The 23,682-nt window shown below is 48.3% G+C and overlaps 2 long non-coding RNA genes and 1 other non-coding gene across 3 annotated transcripts; 2 read left to right on the top strand and 1 right to left on the bottom strand.

Annotated features, from left to right (window-relative positions):
* The first annotated feature begins 3,456 nt into the window (after positions 1–3,456).
* LOC114792864 (uncharacterized) lies at positions 3,457–4,705 on the top strand. The gene is made up of 3 exons (XR_003750165.1): positions 3,457–3,539; positions 4,324–4,389; positions 4,621–4,705. It is a non-coding gene; the product is annotated as an uncharacterized LOC114792864 (long non-coding RNA).
* A 4,945-nt stretch (positions 4,706–9,650) lies between these two features.
* Positions 9,651–9,723, top strand: trnar-ucg (transfer RNA arginine (anticodon UCG)). The gene has a single exon. It is a non-coding gene; the product is annotated as a tRNA-Arg (tRNA).
* A 4,383-nt stretch (positions 9,724–14,106) lies between these two features.
* LOC114797923 (uncharacterized) lies at positions 14,107–15,086 on the bottom strand. Its single transcript, XR_003751017.1, has 3 exons — positions 15,077–15,086; positions 14,645–14,725; positions 14,107–14,165 (listed from the first exon to the last, which is right to left on the bottom strand). It is a non-coding gene; the product is annotated as an uncharacterized LOC114797923 (long non-coding RNA).
* Between the last annotated feature and the right edge of the window lie 8,596 nt (positions 15,087–23,682).

The raw sequence follows: 23,682 nt of genomic DNA, 5'->3' as shown, positions 1-23,682 counted from the left end.
AAATGGGCATCCGCCTCCATCTTAAATGGTCACTGGAAATCATGCGACGCTCAGCCCACGTGGACGAATGAACCACAGCGTCATCCAGATAAACCTCACAGCGAGGAACCCCAGAAAATGTGCAAAAGCCATCGCCGCATACTGCATAAAATCGTCGGGTGTGACTTTAAGCAATTCAAACCAGCCAAGCCAACCTCATCCACACAATCTTCCATTCGAGGTAGTGGACAGGAATCAGGCTTAGCGATCGCGTTCACCTTCCCATAATCTAAAATTCATGGGGAACCCCGTGCACTCAAACTGGGCACCGCAAACCCATTTTCAGTCAAACGCTGAACCTCGGAGTGCATCGCTTCACAGTAAAGGGCATTTAAACGACACGAGTGCTGCTGAATTGGAGGAATATTTTCAACCTCGGTATCGTGACACAGGACATCGTGAAAACAGAGACTGGGGCAAACCAAATTAGCACGCCACACAGACTGAGTTCGTTCTCCTCCAGACAACAGGGGGTCAAATCCCCCGAAACAGAACCCCCTTCACCGTCCCAGCATTCTCGCGAGCAGCGTCCGGTTTCAGCATGTTAATGTGACGTGTTCATCACATATACAGTCTCACTACATTTAAAAAAAATAAAATAAAAAATGAAGTGAAGTGATTGTCACATGTGATACACAGCAGCACAGCACACGGTGCACACAGTGAAACGTGTCCTCTGTATTTAACCATCACCCTGAGTGAGCAGTGGGCACCATGACAGGCGCCCGGGGAGCAGTGTGTGGGGACGGGGCTTTGCTCAGTGGCGCACAGTGTTTCGCGCACAGCAAATAAAAGCCGCAGTCCAAAATGAGCTTTTCAAACGGTTCACCCATAACTGTCAGATCGACTAAGTTCTGTGGATGCAGAATGAAACGACTCCACATTACAGAAAGTCCAGTTGCCACGACTCAACTTTCAGACGAGTTCACCTGGATGACTGAGAACCTTCACAGACATGTTCATCCATAACTGCAACTGGAAGTAGTGGTGCCGCGGGAATGGCTTGATTTGGCTTTCCAGCAATCTGACGCTGGTGAACGGAGCGGCAGTATCGCACCACATCGGATTTCAGCCGCGGGCCGAAAGAAGTAACGCAGAACGGGGTTGTTCGCCGGACATGTCACCTTTATCCACAACAACCAACGGCATTTCTCCAAAGACGGATCCAGTCTTTGTTTGGAGGAAATTGAGCATCCAGTTCAGCACCAAGGACAGGGGCCTGCTAGCGAATTATGGGAATTTAGGAACGAGTCAGACAAATCAGCCAGGTCAGAGCTCGAGTCTTTAACAGAAGGAAACTGAGAGGACGTGTGCAACGTGTCCTCTAAAGGGGGGCTGATCACTTCAGGAAGAGACAAATCATTCCCTAAATGAAGCCCCTTTACTGGTAGTTGAGGACAAACTGCAACTTAATTTAACCTGTAGTATAATGCAGCGGCGCTTTAACAATGCCTGTAACCAACACATCTGCATCACATTTTCATTTACAGCATTTACCAGAGCAACTTACAGTCAGTAGTTACAGGGACAGTCCCCCCCTGGAGACACTCAGGGTTAAGTGTCTTGCTCAGGGACACGATGGTAGTAAGTGGGATTGAATCTGAAAGGAAGGACGGACATGCGCTAGTATCCCGTAAAATTGTCACGGGAACGCTTTCTTCCTGTTGGTCTGGTTCGTATAATGATTGAACCTCGTTACGAGCTGGGTCCTGCAGAACCCAGCACCTTCAGGTGACCACCGTTTTGGCGGCTTGGTCTTGTACTCCTCCAGATCCTGTTTGGGGTCAACATCGCGCAGGGGAGGTGAAATAAGAACACGCGAACTCATCCGCTCACACAGCAGCCAAGTAGAAACTTTTTCATCATTTACTTAAGTGCAAAGAACTCCAGGAACCGAATTCTTAAATTCCTCCAGGAGGATTAATTCACCAAGTTGTGCTACTGAAGCTGAAGTTGAGCTTTATTGTATTTTCAGCCACATGCATTTTAGACGGTACTAAGTGGAGCGAAACGACGTTTCCCCGGAACCTGGTGCTACATGGAACATTTGAACGAGTAGCCAGAGTTCCATACTGACATAAAGGGCTGGTACGCCGGGCTTCTCCTTTGAACGTCTGCTCTGATCATGCAGCCAACCACTATTTTTAGTATTGACCAGTATCTGAAAATTGAATTTTTTGACAATGTTAATTTATAAGACCAAATATTGTTGGGATCAAAGGAAGGTTCATGTGGCTTCGTCTGGCATATATTTAAAATGACATTTGGTGTGAAGAATAAGCACCACGTGGCTGAAGCTCATGGTTCAGGATGATAGACCACACCAGACCAGATGGAGGCTAATCTGCACACAGGCCAGGTTGAACTTTGACGTCTGTTTTTTTTACACCCATCGTTGCTTCCCCAGTTATTCTTCTGCACGTGAATGAAAGTAAATAATAATTGTTCTATGAACACAGGGTTTGTAAATGTGAAAGTGAAGTGATTGTCACATGTGATACACAGCAGCACAGCACATGGTGCACACAGTGAAATTTGTCCTCTGCATTTAACCCATCACCCTGAGTGAGCAGTGGGCAGCCTTGACCGGCGCCCGGGGAGCAGTGTGTGGGGATGGTGCTTTGCTCAGTGGCACCTCAGTGGTACCTTGGCGGATCGGGATTCGAACCTGCAACCTTCTGATTACGGGGCCGCTTCCTTAACCGCTAGGCCACCACTGCCCTGGACGTCTGTGGTGGTGCTGGAATAAGAAGCAAGCAGAAAAGTCTCTTCTTCATTTAATATCCAGCTAGAGAAGAATTCGTAATGATGTATTGAAGAAGATGGTCTGTAGTATATTGCAGTTTACACCCCAGTAACGCTGCTGCTGCTACTAGATCATTTCAATTAAAGTGTATTAGAATAATTGCTGTATTTGCTAAACTCTCTCTGCTGTTGAGAGGATGGGGTCAGATGATTCAGGATTATCGGAACAGAGGAGCCAGGAAGTCCGGCAGCACGATGCAGAGCTTCATTAATATTTGAAATGTCCCTGTTTTATTCCTCGGGCGATATCATGTGACCAGACAGGGACTGAAGACGTTCAGCTGTGACACCGTGAGAGGGAGAGCTGGAGACCAGGCAGGAGCAGAAAAGACAGAATAAATGTGCAAAATATGATATCTGGACGGGATCGTGGTGCTAAAAATCCTAACAGAAAGTGTTCAGACGCTGCCAGGGGCAAGCAAACACACACACACACACACACACATATATATATATATATAATGAAAATGTGTGTCATCTCAGATGAATAAATGAGTGTTGGAGTGTGTTGAGAGGATAAGGGGTTTGAGGCACATATCACTCCTCTGCAGCTTCAAATTCCTAATGGCTGTGAGTGATATGGACGGCCTTTCTGATCTTCCAGGAGGACAGAGACAGCCAGCCTGACCCCGTCACAATGTCCTGGCAGCACAACCACATTTCCACCTGGGATCCAACAAGCCTGTGGTTATGAGGTGTGTAGATGTGTGCACAATAAGGGTTTGGAGAAAAGGAGATTTAGAAATAAGTTTAAGACGGCTGGGTTTTGTGGAGTTAATCATTATTTCAGTACCTGTGTTCAGTAATGGGGTTGCAGTGATTCTGGGCCCGTCCACACAAGAACGTTTTTCTCCAAAACGGTAACATTTCTATTCAATCCGGCCTTGTGTCCACATGGGTGGACGGCAAAGCTGCTTTTTTGTGTGAAACGCTGATGTGTTAATGTCACATAACTCATCAGGGGACCCAACCTCCAACCTAAAGTAAAAGTAAAGTGAAGTGATTGTCACATGTGATACACAGCAGCACAGTACATGGTGCACACAGTGAAATTTGTCCTCTGTATTTGACCATCACCCTGAGTGAGCAGTGGGCAGCCATGACAGGTGCTTTGCTCAGTGGCACCTCAGTGGCACCTTGGCGGATCGGGATTCGAACCCGCAACCTTCTGATTACGGGGCCGCATCCTTAACCGCTAGGCCACCACTGCCCCATAACAGATAACGCTCCTTAGAAACACGTTTTGGAGAAAAGCATTTTCATCTGGACGGGGCCTTAGTTTCATTAGAAATAAATGAACTTTTCACAAGATGTTGCTCCATAGGTTAAAATAATCAGGAATAACTTTGATGACCACAATGCCATGGCAATATCGCCTGAGGTCCTTCAGGCTGGGGTGTCCACCATTGCCAGTTTTGAATACAATTTTGCAGTCAGAACTGAAAATTTCATAATGAGATCGATCTCTTCTATTCTCAGGCTGGGTGTAAACCCCTCGTTGCAAAGAGCTCAGTGGGGCCATGCTGCACGTTCACCACGTTCTTGGTAAGAAGGAGGAGAGCCCGTGTGGCAATGCACCTATGTTTGACCTTCAACCCCGGCTGTCAGCAGTCAGAACTCTGGTCCAACTGATAAGACCAGTCAACTCTGCAGGGGCAGATCTGTCCAGCATTAAAAACTTGTAGCATTATGAACACGTTTATGGATTTATGGGGTAGGCCAAGGCAAATGGGGATTCAAATTGATTTTTTTCCTCCTTTTCTATCTTTCATAAAGGTTGAAGATGAGTATGCAAATGAAAACGCGCCCCCCGAGCGCCTCGCCTGGTCTGCTGCCCCCATCACCCGCAACGGTTCCCTCCACAGCCGCACGCGTCGGGATTAAAGCTGATTAAAGCAACTGCCGGCGTTTCACCGGAATGTCAATCCGCACCGGCCGCGAGGAGCTACTGTACTGGAGCCCTCACACGCCTGCTGCCTGTCGTCTGATATGAATGTCCACCTCCAGCCCGGTCCTCCCTGCCCGGAGTCTTTGAATGGATCCAATCTGAGACATAAACGATTCCCGAAGAGACGTGATGTGAAAAGTCGGCTCTTTAACGCAGATTATGATGAACAGGCTTTCAGAGGATTAAAGTTCCACACCCAGAGCAGGAAGAGCAGGGAAGAAGGCTCCAATGTGAGAAGAACTCCTCTCATCATCTGATTTCCATGTTAGGACCAGCATAGGAGGGTGTTGGAGGACGTTCCTGATGAGTTATGGTGAATTCTGAAGAAAGTTCCAGCTCATAACGCTCACCGCGGACCTTTGAAAAAGTTTCTGTTTCTTTTTTAACCTGCTGGCAGATAAACAAATCGCCATCCTTGCTCCGACACACACACACACACACACACACACATCGGGGAGGCATGTCTGCTGACAGGAGGCCATCTTTTAGAGCGAGGAGGGCGCGGCACGGCGCGGCGCGGGATGAAACATGGCTGCAGCCTTTCAGAGCCTGCTGAGATGAATGGCTGCTGACGTTAACGGCAGGCGAGGGGCTAAATGGCTGGAAACACACACACACACACACACACGCTTTATTAATCAGTCGTGTGTGTGTGTATGCTCCTCTCTGGTCCATTTTACTCCCACCGCCATGTGAGGGTGGAGCCTCCAGCCCCGCCTCTGCACATCACATTTCTCCCGGTAAACCTCCGGATGGAACGGCGGAGGATGCGGAAGGAGGGAAGAATAAATTGCCAGCAGGAGCTGGAATTCCTCTGTGTGCTGAACGTGAGTGAGGAGCTGAAAGTTGATCTTCATTCTCTTCCACACCATCGCAACACTGATGAAGATGATGATGATGATGATGATTTTTCATCATTTCATCCCTTTGTGCTGTGACATTGTCCAGAACCCTCTGACCTAAATACATGAATTAATAGACAGCATTGTCCAAAATTGCCATCATTTGATCATTTAACTATTAATTTTCTTTTTCTTATGCAAATCAGCAGAGTACGTTCCCATGGTAACAAATTGATGCCACGCAGGTCCAGGCTCCAGCGGGGGAAAGAAATCCAGAATAACGCTCTTTTTGAGTATATACGACTGCATTCTGGAACGATAATAAGCCGCCATCTTGTCTGTGTTTGTTCTATTAAATCCATTTTTAACGCGTGCTGCTGTGAATGGAATGGAATGTCAGGAGGTCCGCTGTTGCTTCTTGATGATTTCGGCATCAGGTCCAGCTGGTGTTGTTCTTGTCAACCAAATTTTTGACCAAATATCTTCGTCAACAAACCTTCATGAAAACGAGATGAGAAGTAAACGCTGGTCATGTGACGATAACTATAACAAAATATATCATGTAATATTGAAAAACAAGACTAAACATCCTGGGTGGTACATGGTGGTAGTAACCTAGCGGACCAGAAGACCCAGGTTCAAATCCCACTTACTACCATCGTGTCCCTGAGTGTCTCCAGGGGGGGACTGTCCCTGTAACTACTGATTGTAAGTCGCTCTGGATAAGTGCGTCTGGTAAATGCTGTAAATGTAAACATGGTTTACAAAATAAAAACTAGACTAAAATGTCTCTTCATATTTCATTTTATCAGGAATATTTCTGTTTCCTGCTGACGAGGCTCCGGTTCGGGTGGAAGGCGGCAGTTTTACGGGTTCTGAGTGAGAACAGAGTTATCTGCCCTTTGTTGTTGGTCTTGGTAAACAGGAGCCGGGTTCTCGTGCTCCTGCCCTCCACTTGTGCCGCGTTCCGCCTGGCGTTTCTGAGATTGCGGGGCGTAGGCAGGCCATTCGTCATCGCGTGGCCGGGTGAAGCGAGGGCAGGAAAGGCCACGGCAGGGCCCTCACGCAGCTAAACACCGAGGAGAAAAAGGCGCCTTCATCGCCCCGACTAAAGGGCAGCAAGAGGGCCCGAAATCATTTACTAGACAGTGTGTGTGTGTGAGAGAGAGAGAGGGAGGGAGAGACTCAGCTATGTTAAATTACCTTTATCACAGCCTTTTTATTTTGCCATTATTCTCAATGTCAGTAGACTCCTCCACTGCACAGTGTCAGTGTATGTGTGTGTGTGTGTGTGTGTGTGTGTGTGATGGGGGCTCATTACAATGCTACTGAAGTCATTTTACTGCCTGCTTATGTTGAACCTTTAAACTCTTCCACTAGGAAAACTTTAAAATTCGCTCAATCTTAAAGAGGTCAGTTGTGTGTGTGTGTGTGTGTGTGTGTGTGTGTGTGTGTGTGTGTGTGTGTGTGTGTGTTTCCAGCAGGCAGGAAGTGATTGGTTGAAAGTAGACCTGACATTTTAACTACTTGGAAGGAACTTTTCAGGCGGATGGTTTCCTGGCGAGGTTGGGTGGTGCGCGACGTTCTGGGAGCGGGGTTGGTGGTATGATGCTAACGGTGGGAAAACTGATGATGGAAGCAGGTATCAGATCAGATCTTCTCCCTGATCAGATCAGTGGGGCAGTGGTGGCCTAGCGGTTAAGGAAGCGGCCCCGTAATCAGAAGGTTGCCGGTTCGAATCCCGATCCGCCAAGGTACCACTGAGGTGCCACTGAGCAAAGCACCGTCCCCACACACTGCTCCCCGGGCGCCGGTCATGGCTGCCCACTGCTCACTCAGGGTGATGGGTTAAATGCAGAGGACAAATTTCACTGTGTGCACCGTGTGCTGTGCTGCTGTGTATCACATGTGACAATCACTTCACTTGGTCGAAAGTCTCAGGAGTTGCTGGTTGAAACAACACCGTTGTTCTGGAAGAACATGTCTGTCTTTGGTCTCTGTGGGTGGAGGATGTTCCCCGTCCCAGCCAGCCAGATTGAAAAGTGTGACGCAGCGCAGCACCCAGTGCTCACGGTGAAACGTGTCCTCTGTATTTAACCATCACTCTCGGTGAGCAGTTGGCAGCGATGACAGGCGCCCGGGGAGCAGCGTGTGGGGACGGTACCTTCATCAAGGGGACCTCAGTGGCACCTTGGCGGGTCGGGGTTTGAACCAGCAAGCTTCTGATTACGGGGCGGCTTCCTGATGAAGGTCAGGATGCCGGGAAGGTTTCTGCACCTTTCCCCAAATCCTGTTGCCGAGACTTTCGACATCTTTGTGCCCTCAAACATCATGTTTGAACTTGTTTATCGGCGGTATAAAATATGCTAACGCGATCTGACAAAATATCAGCCACCTGGCAGCGCATGCTGCGTGATGTTGCTTCATCACAGGGTGGAACCATATGTTATAGTTACATCAATATGGGCTGTAAGCAATGTGAATAATGAATTATTTCTGACGAAGTGTCTGCAAACACTGGTCATGATCCATGTACCCCGAACACTGCATCGCTCCCCTGATGGTGCTGTTTCACACTCCTGGTCGAAAACGGCAATAAAGCCAAATCGAATATTTTTTAATACGGTATAATAGCTTTGGAGAAATGGCCGTTGTCATCTTATATTTGGTCGGTAGACAGTTTAATTCTTAATGTTAATATTAATATTAATTATCTCGGCCATCCACATCTGAATGATTATTTGACCTCAGAACCTGCGTAACAGCTCCTGTATTCTGGAGTAATTGTGTGAACTGAACACATATTCTCTGCTTGTATCTGTAAGATGAAGCCCGTTACATCAGATGACAAAGCGTCACAGGTCCCAGGTCTGTTGATTATGTAGCTTCTCCCTGTGGTTTCCAAGCGTAAAAAACGCACGTTTAAAGCGTAATGCGTGCGCTACGAGCGCTCGACTAGGAGGGAAAGGAAATGTGCAGGTTTAAAATGTGATGGACGAATATTAAAACGCATCGCCAGACGACGGCGGACGAGGATCGCAAAAAATTCACATTTAATAAAACTAATTTGCAACATTTTTGCCATTTTGACTGAAAGCAATTTATAATCAGCCAATCAAACGGAAAGGATACCATTGTTTACCATCGACTCGACCCGAGCCCAACCCGACTACACTAAAGCGACAGAAATTTACAGCATTTACCAGACGCCCTTATCCAGAGTGACTTACAACCAGTATTCACAGGGACAGTCCCCCCCTGGAGACACTCAGGGTTAAGTGTCTTGCCAGTAAGTGGGATTTGAACCTGGGTCTTCTGGCTAGGCTACTACCAAAAATGGAGATTTTTGAAACATTGGACCTTTTCAGGTCTCTTCCCGGCTAGCAGGAGTGCGGAACAGTTGCGCTCATACAGTAGCTGTGTATTCAGTTTTTTACTGTCTCTGAATCAAGTTCTGTAATTAAAATTCGCACCCCGCGACAGATGGTGGCGACGGGCCGGATGCGGCGGAACCGGCCCGGAGGTGCTGGAGTGGAATGTGATGAATGTACGGCGGTATTCATGCCGCATCCTGCAGGCAGTGGCCTATTTCTAACATAATCTGAAGCGCTTCATGCAGATTACACGCTGCTCTCCTGGCGTCTGCGCCTCGCCGACGTCCCGCGCTGAGAACGCTGCCGCTGCTGCCGCTGCTGCTGCTTTCTTATTCCAGGCAGGCGCTGGAGAGAGTGATAGTCGTTTATTATTTCTCTTCTTTTTTATGTCCACCGTCTGTAAGGAGCACGTGTGAAGTTGAAATAATCTATTTTATTTCATCCTGCAAGCTATTGTGTCTCGCCTCACCGAGGGACTCGTTCCCACTGTACGTTCAGCCCAAAATTGTCCTGCACAAGCATGGTGATGGGGACGTAGGACAAAATCTGCTGGTTCTGTGTCGTTTACCACACCCTACAGAACCAGGTCCTTTTCTCCTCGGCTTCATCCAGAATATTGTCCTCATTGTACATTGTACAAAAGACCATGTGGCCTAATGGATAAGGCGTCTGACTTCGGATCAGAAGATTCAGGGTTCGAGTCCCTTCATGGTTGGTGTCCTCAAAAAATTTGGGGCAGTGGTGGCCTAGCGGTTAAGGAAGCGGCCCCGTAATCAGAAGGTTGCTGGTTCGATTCCCGATCCGCCAAGGTGCCACTGAGGTGCCACTGAGCAAAGCACCATCCCCACACACTGCTCCCCGGGCGCCTGTCATGGTGCCCACTGCTCACTCAGGGTGATGGGTTAAATGCCGAGGACAAATTTGTGCTGCTGTGTATCACATGTGACAATCACTTCACTTCACGGTCATTCCGGCTGGACATGGACGTTGTCCGGCAAGATGCCTGCCAATTGCACTCATACTTCCCCCCACACACACTCTGTGCACTGTGGACTAACTCTGTTGCACCTCTGCACTTTATACCTCATTGCTGCAATTAAGCACACGCTGCAATACGGACTACCTCTTCATGTTGCACTGAAACCAATAACTGTACTATCACTACTGTTGTTTATTTGCACAGTCTAAACATGTATATATATCACTGGTCACTTTTTAACACTTCATTTTTAGCAAAAATGTATATTTTGTATCTTATTTATTTATATATTGTATTTCATGTGCCGCATCTGTTTTTTGTTGTCTACTTTTATGTTGCCCTGTGTAAACTGGAGCCACGTCTTCTCGTCTCTCTGTATATCTGCTCAATATATAGAAGAGATGACAATAAAGTTTACTTGAACTTGAACTTGAACTTGAATTGCTGTGTCTCCCACTTCCGTCCAAAATCTTCCCCTCAGCCCCTCATGAATACCCGACGCTCCTCTTCACCTCTTCAACTTCTCATGTGCCACTCTTTCCCTCCCACACCTCGTCAACATTACCGCGGTGTTGTCATGGTTTTGGATCAGGTGACACAGGAATGCGGCAGTTGGTTGTTCCTGGCTTGGCTGAAGTCATGAAGTCACGAAATCCAGCTCAGCCAAGTAAGATAAGCCTCCCGTTCTCTAACGTCTCATCTGCCAGTGGGTGGATGTGCCTGAACGCGAATATTAGACAGCGAGACTCACCTGCCACCGGAATTTACATATATTACATATGTTTACCAGGCGCCCTTATCCAGAGCGCCATACGATCTGTAGTGACAGGGACAGTCCCCCCCTGGAGACACTCAGGGTTAAGTGTCTTGCTCAGGGACAGTAAGTGCCAGTAAGGTGGGTTGGAATCTGGGGGTGTTAACCACTTGGCTGCTACCGTCCTCGCAACATCCATCCGTTACACGTTTACGCGGTATCACGTATAAACACTTGCTCTCTCACTTTCCATCCCCACTCACACCTCGCCAACCCACCGTGGAAGGAAACCGGAGAACCCGGAGGAAACACGCAACAACATGGGAAGCCGCCCTTCATCAGGAAGCGGCCCCGTAATCAGAAGGTTGTGGGTGCCACTGAGGTCCCCTTGATGAAGGTACCGTCCCCACACACTGCTCCCCGGGCGCCTGTCACGGCTCCCCGCTGCTCACCAAGGGTGATGGTTAAATACAGAGGACACATTTTACCGTGAGCACTGGGTGCTGCGCTGCGTCACACTTCTCAATCTGGCTGGGTGGGACGGGGAACATCCACCACCCACAGAGACCAAAAAGACAGACAGTAGAGGTGTTCTTCCAGAACAACGGAGCCCAACCAGAAACTGCAGAAATCTTGTATCAACCAGCAACTCCTGAGACTTTCGACCAACTTCAGCACAGCGTCACCCAGACATCCTGCTAGTGGGCAGAAGCTCCTGGGAAGTTGCATTCTGATCAGGAGCTGATACCTGCTTCCTTCATCAGTTTTCCCACCGTTAGCATCATACCACCAACCCCGCTCCCAGAACGTCGCGCACCACCCAATCTCGCCAATAATAATTGAGTCAGAAATTATAATTATTATTATTATTATTTAGATATGGGGGAGGGCGAAGCTCCAGTTCCCTCAGCACACCCCAGAAGAATGCAGAACAATATAACTTTAAAACCTCCAGGGTCTCTGTGAGAGCAGATGGACTCTTATCATCATGTGACAAATGATGGCTGGACGGTGTGTTGCTCAGGTAACAGAAGGAGACGCACATTGCCCCATCATCACTCTTCCAGCTGACACCTTGCTGGAAGCCCTCCAGGCGTTTGGAGGAAGGGAGAAGATGCTGGCGCGGTGGGACGTAACCGCCTGAGGAGCATCATCAGCGCATACAGCACCATGACAATCCCATCTAGAAGCCCATCCACGGTCATTACGCTGATAAGAATATCATACCCGCGTTCACCGCCTGTCTCATCTCAGATAATGCCGCCGCTGCTGAGTGTTTCTTTTCCATTTACAGCCGATTCCATCCCCCAGACATGGTGGAACATTTGAACGTGCGAAGATGACTTCACTTACGCAGACAGTCTCATCAACACAGACAGCAGGGCGCAAAACAGCTTCACGAAAAACAACTTCATGGCATCTGGTGGAGCCTCAGTGCCAAGCGGCTGCCGTGTAATCAGGAGAAGACTCGAATCTCCACAAAATATCCATCTCAGAAGGTTTTGTTGCCGAGTAGGACATTTGCCTGGTAGGAGTTGCCTGGAATCACATGGGGTCTGGTGATTGGCTCAGTCGGGCCTGTGGTGCCAGACCCCCTCGAATAGCACAGCATCCACATTGTAAATCTCGTAAATCAATTTCTATCATTTTAGTTGGCTTGGGTCACGTGGTAAATGATCCATTGATATGGCCACCGTCATCAGGTGATGCATTTTAATCATCGTGGGAAAGATTGAAAATGGATGCTGAGGAGGTGAAACGGAGGCCAGACTATGGCTCATTTCCCCAAACATTGCCTTTCCCTCTTAGTCTAGCGCTCATAGGGCGCACAGAAAGCTGCGCTTTTAAAGAGGCCAGATTACAGCTCTACCAGACTGGTCCACCTTCTACCAGACCGGTCCATCTTTTAAACCAAACTCGTTGTTCCACCAGCCAGGGACAACGAAGGAGGACAGAGTCGATTGGGATCGGAGACCCCGTGAAGAGGTAATTTTTAGTCTGGTTTCGTGTGTAGATGTGAGAGGGCGTGCAGGAGTGTATCTGTTGGTGTAAGAGGGAGAACTTCCATTTACAGCCCTGTAGGCAACATCAAGGATTTAAACTCGATGTGAGCAGCTACCGGGAGCCGGTGGAGAGAGGTGAGAAGAGGCGGGACGTGGGTGTGTTTCGGCTGGTTGAAGATGAGGAGGCTGCCACATTTTGGACCATCTGGAGGGGTTTTATGGTGACTGCAGAGGCTCCAGTCAGGAGAGAGATACAATAGTCCAGTTATATAGAAATAAAACATTTCAGAGAAATTCTGTGACATTCGTCACAGCTGGGCGCGGCCAGTATGGACGCCGTTCCACCCGACTCATTTCTGCTCCAGCGCCACATGGTAGTAACGTACACTTAGGTCGGCTTCTGGGAGCACGTCTACAATTGAAGAACATACCTGAGAAAGAGTCTCACCGTTGTCATGGTGACCTTTGTGATTCGCCGTGGTAACAAACTAACAAAATATTTGTCTGGTGAGAAATGAGATCTTTTTCACCCAAATCACTTCAAATCGCTCGTCTCAGTAATAATCAGACCGCAGATCCAATCAGAGGAGTTTTTGTCTCTGACGTGATTACTGATGACTGGTCTCACGTCGAGGGACAGTGTCACAAAAACACGTCATCATGTCACCATCACAGTCACACACACACACACACACATCGTCTTTAATAAAAAAGAGCATCTGCCGGGTTAACGGTTCTGTCTGCTCTGATGTATGGAATCTGCTTGGAACATTTACACTCTGATATCAAACTTTTATTTTTTAAAGTAAGTCACTTTGGAGGAACGTGAACCTGTCAGTCTTCACTCCAAACGTGATTATATTTCTATTTATGTAAATCTGCGCATCGTGAAACGCAAATTAATCATCTCACGGCGGATCTCACTGGAGCACGGCGTCGGTGTTCGGTTCTGCGGGAGCGTTACTAATGAATTTGGAGTCTCTGGTAATTACTGGTTCGGAGCTCAGAGCATCTGGACACAAAGGTTTTCACGAGGGTTCCGCCATCCAGAACTCATTAGAACGGGGAACCTCCTTCGGTTTCAGACGTTCTCTCTGTTCCTTCGGCAGCGGCTGCATCACGGAACCACCGCTGTGTCACACAAGCACTGATTCTACCTGCTAATTAGGGTCAATAACTTGACATTTCTGAACTCAACAATTACACACAGAGGTCAACATTAATTACCATTAATTACCTTTCAAATTTAATAGAATGCGTCTGTTGTTCTAGGTTCTGGTTCTTTGTGGAACATCGCTAGGCAACCTGAAGAGCAGCGGTCACATTGCACGTATCTCCTTTTTTTTTTTAAACGTGGTCTCCTGTTGGAGCTGCAGACTGGGACCAGGTTCTGGATCCTTCTCAGTCCTTCATGTCCTCTGCTGAAAAATCAGAACAATTATCGTGGTGTAATTTTGTGACTGGAGGACGCATTCATATTTTGAAGTGGAGTAGATTTGTTAGCACAGTTTGTGTGAAATGTTCTAGTTACTTCACCTGCTTTGAGAAAAAACAGAAGGTATCGTTTAAAAAAGTGGACTGATTATGGAGGCGTCTGAAAATTAATTAAGGTGGTAGTAGCCTAGTGGGTAAAACACTCGCCTATGAACCAGAAGACCCGGGTTCAAATCCCACTTACTACCATTGTGTCCCTGAGCAAGACACTTAACCTTAAGTTGCTCCAGGGGGGGACTGTCTCTGTAACTACTGATTGTAAGTCGCTCTGGATAAGGGCGTCTGATAAATGCTGTAAATGTAAATGTAATCCCGTATGACATTGCAGTTCAAAGGACCCTGCCAGGATAAACCTGAGACAAAAGCAGATCAGCCTCTGGGGTGAGGAGAAGCTTCTGAGACGTACCTTGAGATGTTCCTGCTTGATGGAGTCCAGTAGAATGGGGACCACAGGGAACTCAGGCGAGATGCAGGGAACTGGCCCTATCTGAAGGTCAAGAACATCATGTAAATCCTAGTAAATGAAGAGTAATACACAATTATCATCATTTTACTTTACTTTACTTTATTTAGCAGACGCTTTTATCCAAAGCGACTTACAAGAGGAAGACACCAGCAATTCTCGTTCGATTTCTATAGAATATTGAGTTTACAAACTAAGAGCCCTGATAAGGCCGAACTTGTCAGCGAGGAGCATGCTCAGAGATTGTTAGGTGCTAGACGAAGAAAAATTATAATGTATTTATACATTTTTTGTATTGTTTGTGCAATGTGTACGCATGTGTATGTGTAAGTGTTAGATTTGTCTGTAATATTTTTTGAATAAGAGGGTTTTCACCTGCTTCTTAAAAGTGGTGATAGTCTCGGCTAGTCGTGTGGAGGAGGGCAGGTTGTTCCACCAGCCAGGGACAACAACGGAGAACGTTTTATACGAACACTAGACTGGAAAACCAGTCAGAAATCCTGAAATCGCCAGCTTCATCTCCACCTGTGATGACAACATCCAACACCATCCCCAACCCAGTTGGTGGTGCAGTGGGGTCCTAGCGGGTGAGGAAGCGGACCCGTCCCCACACGCTGCTACACGGGCGCCTATCATGGCTGCCCACTGCTCACCAAGGGGGACGGCTAAATACAGAGGACACGTTTCACCGTGACACCACCGCTGTGCAACTGGTAACAACTTTTTCTTATTTAGATCATTCTGACCCGAACGTTACAGCCATCCTTTCTCATCTCCTGTTCTTCCACACACCATTTCATGCAGAACCGATCAGAGGATAAAATATCACCGGATCCCACGGCACTGCATCCTGAACCACATTTCCACACCTTCTCTTCATCATCATAACTCTTTTAGTGTTTTTTTCATTCCTCAGAAATTATGTTTTTCCAGACATCTGCATAAAATTAGCACAATTAAAACGGCAAATGTGATCAGGAAGCGTTTTAATATGGAACTATGAGATCGGTCAGTAATGAAAGCTCCTCCTCTTCCGTCCTCTGCCAGACTTCTGGTCACTAATTAGCTGAAGAGCACCTTGACATGAGCGACAGCCTGAATAAATTCAGCCGAGGCCGTCGCCGTGGGAACGTGGCTGCTCTGGTCGCCCCGGCCGACCTTGTCTCCGCCCCGTGTCTCGGAGGACGGTGGTCCGGAGGCCCGTCTGGGGAGTTGGGGAGGTCCGGCGCTGGTAATGAAGTGGGACCGCGGCCCGAAGTGAGATGGATGGGGGGGCGGTGCCAACGTCCTCCACCCGCCTCCGTGGCAGATCAATGGCTGGTGCGCTGACCTCTGGAGGAGTGTTTATTCTACGTGGAGGACTCGGGCGGCGTCTCGATGCCTCACAGGAAAGGAGAACATCCTGTTGACCAAAAAGACATGTAACGTTTAAACAACGTTACATACTGATATAAAGTGACCTCGTGCGAGAGATGTTCAGGTTGGATGAAGCTGTTGCAGAGTCTGGCAGTGAGGGCCCGGATGCTTCGGTACCTTTTTCCGGGTGGTAGGAGGGTGAAGAGTGCGTGTGAGGGGTGTGTGGAGTGCAGTTCCCAAACCAGACAGTGATGCAGATGGTCAGGATGCTCTCAATGGTCCCTCTACAGAATGTGGTGAGGATGGGTGGTGGGAGATGGGCTTTCCTCTGCCTCCACAGGAAGTAGAGACGCTGCTGGGCTTTCTTGGCTGTTGAGCTGGTGTTCAGATTCCAGGACAAGATCCGTTGATGATCAGTGGAGAGCACTCTGTCCATTCTCATCTGACCTTACACCAGTCCATCAGTCGTTGAACCTCCTCTCTGTTTTCTGACTCATCGTCCTTGCTGATGAGACCCACCACGGTCGTGTCTTCTGCAAACTTGATGATGTGGTTGGAGCTGTGCATCGCTGCACAGTCGTGGGCCAGCAGGGTGAGCAGCATTGGACTGAGCACACAGCCCTGAGGAGCTCCAGAGCTCAGTGTGGTGGTGCCGGAGATGCTGAGGTCTCTCAGTCAGGAAGTCCAAGATCCAGTTGCAGGTCACCTTCCGATCGCCCAACTTCACACTCATGTTCACCTCTGACCCGGCGGCAGTGGCTCATGCACTTCACTTCATTTATGACTGACTGTTACAAGCCCCATCACAGGACATTCAGTCAGCTACAGACTGACAGAGAGAACGGCATGATGGGTAATTGTCCTGATGTCCCATGTGCATCAGCTCATTTTTCGTACTACACCCCCCTCCCTTTATTTCTTCTCCTTCATCTCCACCTCATTTTCTCCTTTTGTGTGGCCACAGTTCTCCGGTTCCGAGTGAGAAATGATGTCTCTGCCGGAGTTCCCTGCGATGTCACGGAGACCGGGTGTCTCGCCCAGGTCCGGGTTAAGAAGCTCCTCGCAGGGACGGGGACATACGACCGCCTCTCTGCAGATAACGCACAATGGATCAAAGAGAAGCGGCGAGAACCATATATCCTGCAGAACGTAGCTCCCATTTCACAGCCTGCTGGCTAAATCCAGCGCCAGCACCTGCGGGGTTCCGTTATCGGAGAACAGAGCGTGTTCTGTCTGTGTGAACATGAAAGGAGAGGGAATTTGAAGCCCACTGTAATTCGTCCTGATACCACCAGCTCAAAGGCAGCTCACAATCTGCGCTTCATTTTAAAGAGGTTTAATACGGCCAGATAAACGCATTTAAAAACGTCCTCACAACACCGGATTCCAGCGATTCATTAGAATACGGAGAACAAATACGGTTTCCAAGAAAGGATCACGGCCCACGTGAAATATGAAGAGATTCACGGATGACTTTTACCCTCCCAACTGGATGGGCTGGGTCATCTGACCTGTGACCTCTGACATGATGAAGTACGGTGCCACGGCCAGACAATGTCATGTCATGTGACAGCTCCGACCATCCATCACCTCCCATGGTTCTAAGAGTAAAAACACCATTCAGGAGGCGTGTCTTTAGAACGCTGGGAGATTCACGCTGGTGAATATCTGTATATGAGCCACAGGTTCGGAATGATTCATAATTCAGGCTAAAGTCTTTCATATTTAAAAACACAGAGGAAGATATAAGCCGCTCAGGAAGATCCTGACCAATCACTAGTATCGTGGTACACCGAAGCTCATAAGATTTTCATGTTCCGTTCTGAAGAAGCCGTTCGGCGTTTCCGACAACCTCCGCTGAACTTTGACCTGTTTCCCCTCCGAAACGGACACTTTATGTCACTAAAGATATGAAACCAGATCAATTTTCTGGTTGGATGTTGTGTTTATTAAAGCTGAAACTGGCAACATGTTAATGAAGTTACAACGTCAATAAAAACAAGCTTAGCGTCGGGTTGAAAATAGGGCCATTAAAGCGACACAGGCGTTACTCAAGGAGGACAAGATCAACCGATCACTTATTGATAATTAGTCAATACTTAGTTAAGTATAAATCAAGTGAATTGCATATTTCATTTTGAATGTGCACTTCTGCAATAATTAAAACAGATCAGATGTTTTAAATCCCCTCTACTAATCTTTGAAAGTGAAGTGATTGTCATTGTGATACACAGCAGCACAGCACACAGTAACACGGTGAAACGTGTCCTCTGCATTTAACCATCACCCTCGGTGAGCAGTGGGCGGCCATGACAGGCGCCCGGGGAGCAGTGTGTGGGGACGGGACCTTCATCAAGGGGACCTCAGTGGCACCTTGGCGGCTTGTTCTTCGAACCGGCAACCTTCCAATTACGGGGCCGCTTCCTTAACCGCCAGGCCGCCACTTGCAAAAATAAGCAGATCGTAATGAATAATTTAACCATATTGAAACACCTAGTGTCAAATTAATTTGGAAATCTTATCTGTATTCAGTCTCATATCGTTTCAGTGGATTTTAAATAGGTAAACGAGTTTGTCAGGTGAGTGTATGTACCGCCCCCTTGTGTTTCATCAGAAATGCACTGAAACAATAACGTGATATTTTATAAGCCCCCGAATAAAAATGTATGGACATTATTTGGATAGTTGGACATGTTTGATGTTGTTAATTGGTCTGTTTTATTGAATATGCTTATTAAATGTAATGTGAAATGATAAATGGGACGGTGTCAGGCGTGACACTTTGAAAACCGTAACTTGACCCCAGTTAACTTGCGAAAGCCATTCAGTTTCTAGCTTTCAGAAATCAATTTCATTTCAACGGGCAATTTGCAGGGAGAATATGAAATGATATTAGCATGAATTGTGCAGAATTTGACTGGACAGACCTGGAAACGTTCCTTTTCTTTCCAAGAAGCGGTGATGAACAGGACGTGTATTCAGTCTGTTCATGTGGAGTATCAGTAATGGAGGGGGCGGAGACGCCTGGATTCTCGTTTCATTTTAAACCGCAAATCGATGGAGGGAATGTAATTCTGCTCCGACATTGGCTTCTTATACCGGTTATTATTCCGCTAGTTAGACTCCCACCAAGTGTGTCCTTAATCAGACTGGCGCAGCTCTTCTTCGGGCTGATGGAGGTGGTGCCACTGGTCACGTCGGCCGATGTTCTCCCACCAAGACAAACGGAGCGAGAGCCGCTCCAACACCCAGCTCCATTTTCCCAGCGAGTGGCAGAGATCATGCGGTCGGCAGCAATTAAATTCATTTTCCACTCCTGCACTCTGATGGGGATGAATTATACAAAGCCGGGTATTTAAAGGAAAAGAAGAACGTTGCAGAGGAGCGGAGAACACGCGCAAGTGCCAGGGGCCAGAGCCGGATTAGATCAGATGTGTTTTAAAGTGTCTGCTTCAATTACCCTGCACGGTGGCAGAAAAATAAAAGCAAACGAAGGGATGAAAGCATCCGGGCTCCTATTGTGTCCTCCACCCTCCTCCGCTTTCCTCCCCGCACGCACTCACAGACAAGCGTCCCGTCACACCCAGTCTTTCTGTCTGTGTGTGTACGGAGACGGCCATTCCCGCCTCCCCGGGTCATAAAGCAACATCAACCCGACAAGAGCAGGGGTCAGAGGTCAGGGTTGTTCCTGCAGCAGATCACAGTCACAGGCATTTCTTCCTGAATACGAATATTGTTCATTTATTGTGTAAATTAATTACATTTTATTTGTTTGACCTTTTTTCCACTTTGGTGATATAAATGTGTTTGTTACGTCCCGTGGTCGTGTAGGAGGAGCCTGTCTTTGCTTAACTCCTCCCACACCGGACGCCGATTCATATTTAGGTCAGAGCGGGAATTTTAATGGAGTTTTTCCCTGTGTGCAGAAGGCTCAAGTGTGTTGGGTGTCGACTGTTGGGCCTGTCAAAGCCCATTGAGACGTGCCGTACGTGATTTTGGGCTAAATAAGAAATAAATGTAGTAGTTGTTTCATTAAAAACATTTGTAGCGTTTCCCTCCCGCTTTCCTGTTTTTTTTGGCGTAGAAAGTACACAGACAAAAACCCGGGAAACTGTATTCAGCATGTGCAGATATGCATATATATATATATAAAATACCAATAATCCAATACAGGTAGAAATGTTGCAGCAAGAGGAGCGGCGAGTGTGAACGGTGCACGTGTGTGTGTGTGTGTGTGTGTGTGTGATCTGAACTCTCTGTTATGTTTGTATCCGCTGTATAAGCCACCGCCGCTGCTTGATAATGTCGGTTCTGTTGAGTTCCGACTCCCTCCGACTCTCGGCCTCCCGGGAGACACGGCGGAGCTTCTGATCTCCGTCTCTGAGCAGAGAGACGCTGAGAAGATGCAGACTGGAGTGAAACGCGGAGGGAAGAGAAGAACGGAGAGAAAAACACACACCGCAGTGAGAGTGCTGATACATGTGTGTGTGCAGCAGTATGGTAGTCTGGTGTGTGTGTGTGTGTGTGTGGAGAAGCCCCAGGGCCAGTGGAGGTGGGGGAGGAGACAGGTGGGAGGTGTGACTGGAGACAGGAGGGTGACAGGGTGGGTCAGCACCTACAGCAGGGGCGAGAACCGAACCACAGGGGTGACAGCAAACGGTGAAATATGCATCTGGACTCTTTTCCGCGGTGGAACCAACACCAACAACAACGGTTTATGTTTGTATGTCTCAATGGGCATTCCAGCCACTACAGAGGACACGTCTCTCACACAAATATGAGGGACACAAGGAAGACCTCCCTAGAAAACTCATATGGAGCATTACAGGATCATGTGCTGTATGTACTTTCCCACTTCCAGCACAGGGGCAGCGGTGTCCTAGCGGTTAAGGAAGTGGCCCCGTAATCAGAAGGTTGCCAGTTCGAATCCCGACCCGCCAAGGTCCCCTTTGCCATTAGGTCCCCTTGACGAAGGTCCCGTCCCCACACACTGCTCCCCGGGCGCCTGTCATGGTGCCCACTGCTCAGGAAGGGTGACGGTTAAATACAGAGGACGCGTTTCACCGTGTCACCGTGTGCTGTGCTGCTGTGTATCACAATGACGTTCACTTGACTTTAACTTTCATTGGACACATTACATTTTCATTTACAGCATTTACGCTCTTATCCAGAGCAACTTACAGTCAGTAGTTACAGGGACAGTCAGGGTTAAGTGTCCTGCTCATCTAGACTCTCATCTAGACTCTTCTCCGTCTTGGCCCCTCGGTGGTGCAATGAACTTCCCCTCGAGGTCAGAACAGCTCAGCCACTGAGCACCTTCACACTGCAGCTCAAGACCTTCCTCTTTAAAGAATATTTAGATTAAATTGTAATTTTCTTCTTGTCTGACGTCTGCATAGAAACTAGAACAGAGTGAATAAAAAGATTGTATTCATAGTTGAGGGTCCTAGTGAACCAGAACTGACCACTTCATCCATGGTAACTTAAGCACGTTGTAAGTCGCTCTGTATAAGGGCGTCTGCCAAATGCAGTAAATGTAAATGTAAATGTAAATGTGTAACCCACTAGGCTACTACCACACCCGTTCAGGGCCACGCCCCCCCACCCCATCCGTCAGGTGCTACGTTCCAGATCGGTTCTTCAGATGAGTTTAAGAACTTGGTACTAAAGCAGAAATGAGTCAGAATGAGTCAACTCATTTCTATTCACAGCCTGCAGAGGCAGCGAGAGGGGGCAGAAGTGTGTGTGTGTGTGTGTGTGTGTGTGTGTGTGTGTGTGCGTACGCGTGTGTGTGTGATTTATGCTTTTGGAGGAAGATGAATAGGAGTGTGAGAGCAGAATGTGGGGTTGTGGAGAGACTATCTGTGTGTTTCTGTGACTGTTTGTGTTGCGCGTGTGTGTGTGTGTGTGTGTTCTCTCTTTCTTTCTCGGTGCCAGAGGGTTGTCCCTTGGGAGGAGAAGATGGAGTGAATCCTAATATGAAGGCTCCAGGGTGGTTTTCTCTCTCTCTCTCACACACACACACACGCACATTATATAAAAGGAATAAACCGGCCCTCCACCAGTGCAGTTGGAACACGTTCTTCACCTGTTCCTCATCTGAGACTGGAGTCCCATAAGCCCCAGTCATTTATCTGGTCGCGTGAACATCTCAATTAGCCGCTAAACGGCTCGTTTAACCTCATTACCCACCCAGCCCATACCCTCAATCAGCCGCGTGTCAGAGAATCCCCCAGACTCCGCCCCCTGCAGCCACCCGCTCATCATCTGACCCCCCAAGGCGGGCAGAGGCTCCTCCCATATCCTACACGAGCGTCCGTGGTGCAACGGGGCAGCAAAACGGAGCGGTCCCACCAACAGCCGAGTTCCTCACTCTGAGGAACATTATGAGAACGTCCCGATGCACCTGAACAGGCTCCACAGAGGTTGCAGGCGCTGCATTTGCACAAAATGACATCAGCGCCCGCCATAATCGTCTAATTGACAAAAATGTCATTTTGTGGCACAGGAAGATGCACTTGACACTCGCCGCCCCGTACAGGCCAAGGTGTGGATTCTGCCAGATAAAATGTCTCAGCTGCTGCCCGGTGTTTCATGTGAAATACGGGAATCACAGAACACACACTCACACTCGTAATGGCCTTCAAGAGAGAAAACAGCAGAAGTGACGGCGCAGAGTAAAGAGACGAGCCGAGACCGAGGAGGAATTTCTGTGTGGCGAACAGTGATAAAAACGGATTGTGAATTTGTCACTGTGACACGGTGACATGTCTCCTCTGCATTTATCCCATCACCTTAGTGAGCAGTGGGCAGCCAAGAAAGGTGCCTGGGAGCGGCGCGTGGGGACCTCGGTGGCACCACTCTGACGACTAATTCAATTCTCATATTGATATATTATAAATCCTCCTCCACAGTGAAACGTGTGACCAGGCAGCTGTCATGTGCAGTCAACATGGCACCATTCAGTCCAACCTGGCAACAAGGCGCCGCGCTCAGTAAAGGACAACAAAAAAGTGAAGTGATTGTCACTTGTGATACACAGCAGCACAGCACACGGAGCACAGAGTGAAATTTGTCCTCTGTATTTAACCCATCACCCTGAGTGAGCAGTTGGCAGCCATGACAGGCGCCCGGGGAGCAGTGTGTGGGGACGGTGCTTTGCTCAGTGGCACCTCAGTGGCGGATCGGGATTCGAACCAGCAACCTTCTGATTACGCTTCCTTAACTGCTAGGCCACCACGGCCCCACCAGAGAAGACGTGGTGGCAGGCAATTACGAGGGCCGACAGCCACAAACACGCCGGCCACTTTATTAAAGACGCCGAGCGCACACAGACACACACTGTCACTCGGCCTGTGTGTAAGCTGCTGGGGACGTGGGACGGAACTCAGCAGATCTGTGAAGGTGACATGGCGGTGGGATGGGTGTCCTTTGTGGAAGAGATGAATGCCGTTCGGCGGTCGCCTTGACTCGACCGTGTTTGTGCTGCTCTATTGGCAGGCCAGCTGAATGATGGGGATCTTCCTCCTCCTCCTCCTCCTCCTTTTTCTCTCTTATCTTGGCCCAGGTCGGTTGACATTCTCCTTTGTTCTGCACAATAACTTAAAGCAGCATCAAGTGACCGA

The sequence above is a fragment of the Denticeps clupeoides genome, chromosome 1 (genome assembly GCF_900700375.1).
Source record: "Denticeps clupeoides chromosome 1, fDenClu1.1, whole genome shotgun sequence".
Taxonomy (NCBI): Eukaryota; Metazoa; Chordata; class Actinopteri; order Clupeiformes; family Denticipitidae; genus Denticeps; species Denticeps clupeoides.
Note: the sequence above shows the minus strand (reverse complement) of the source record. Positions and strands in the feature narration are given on the sequence as shown.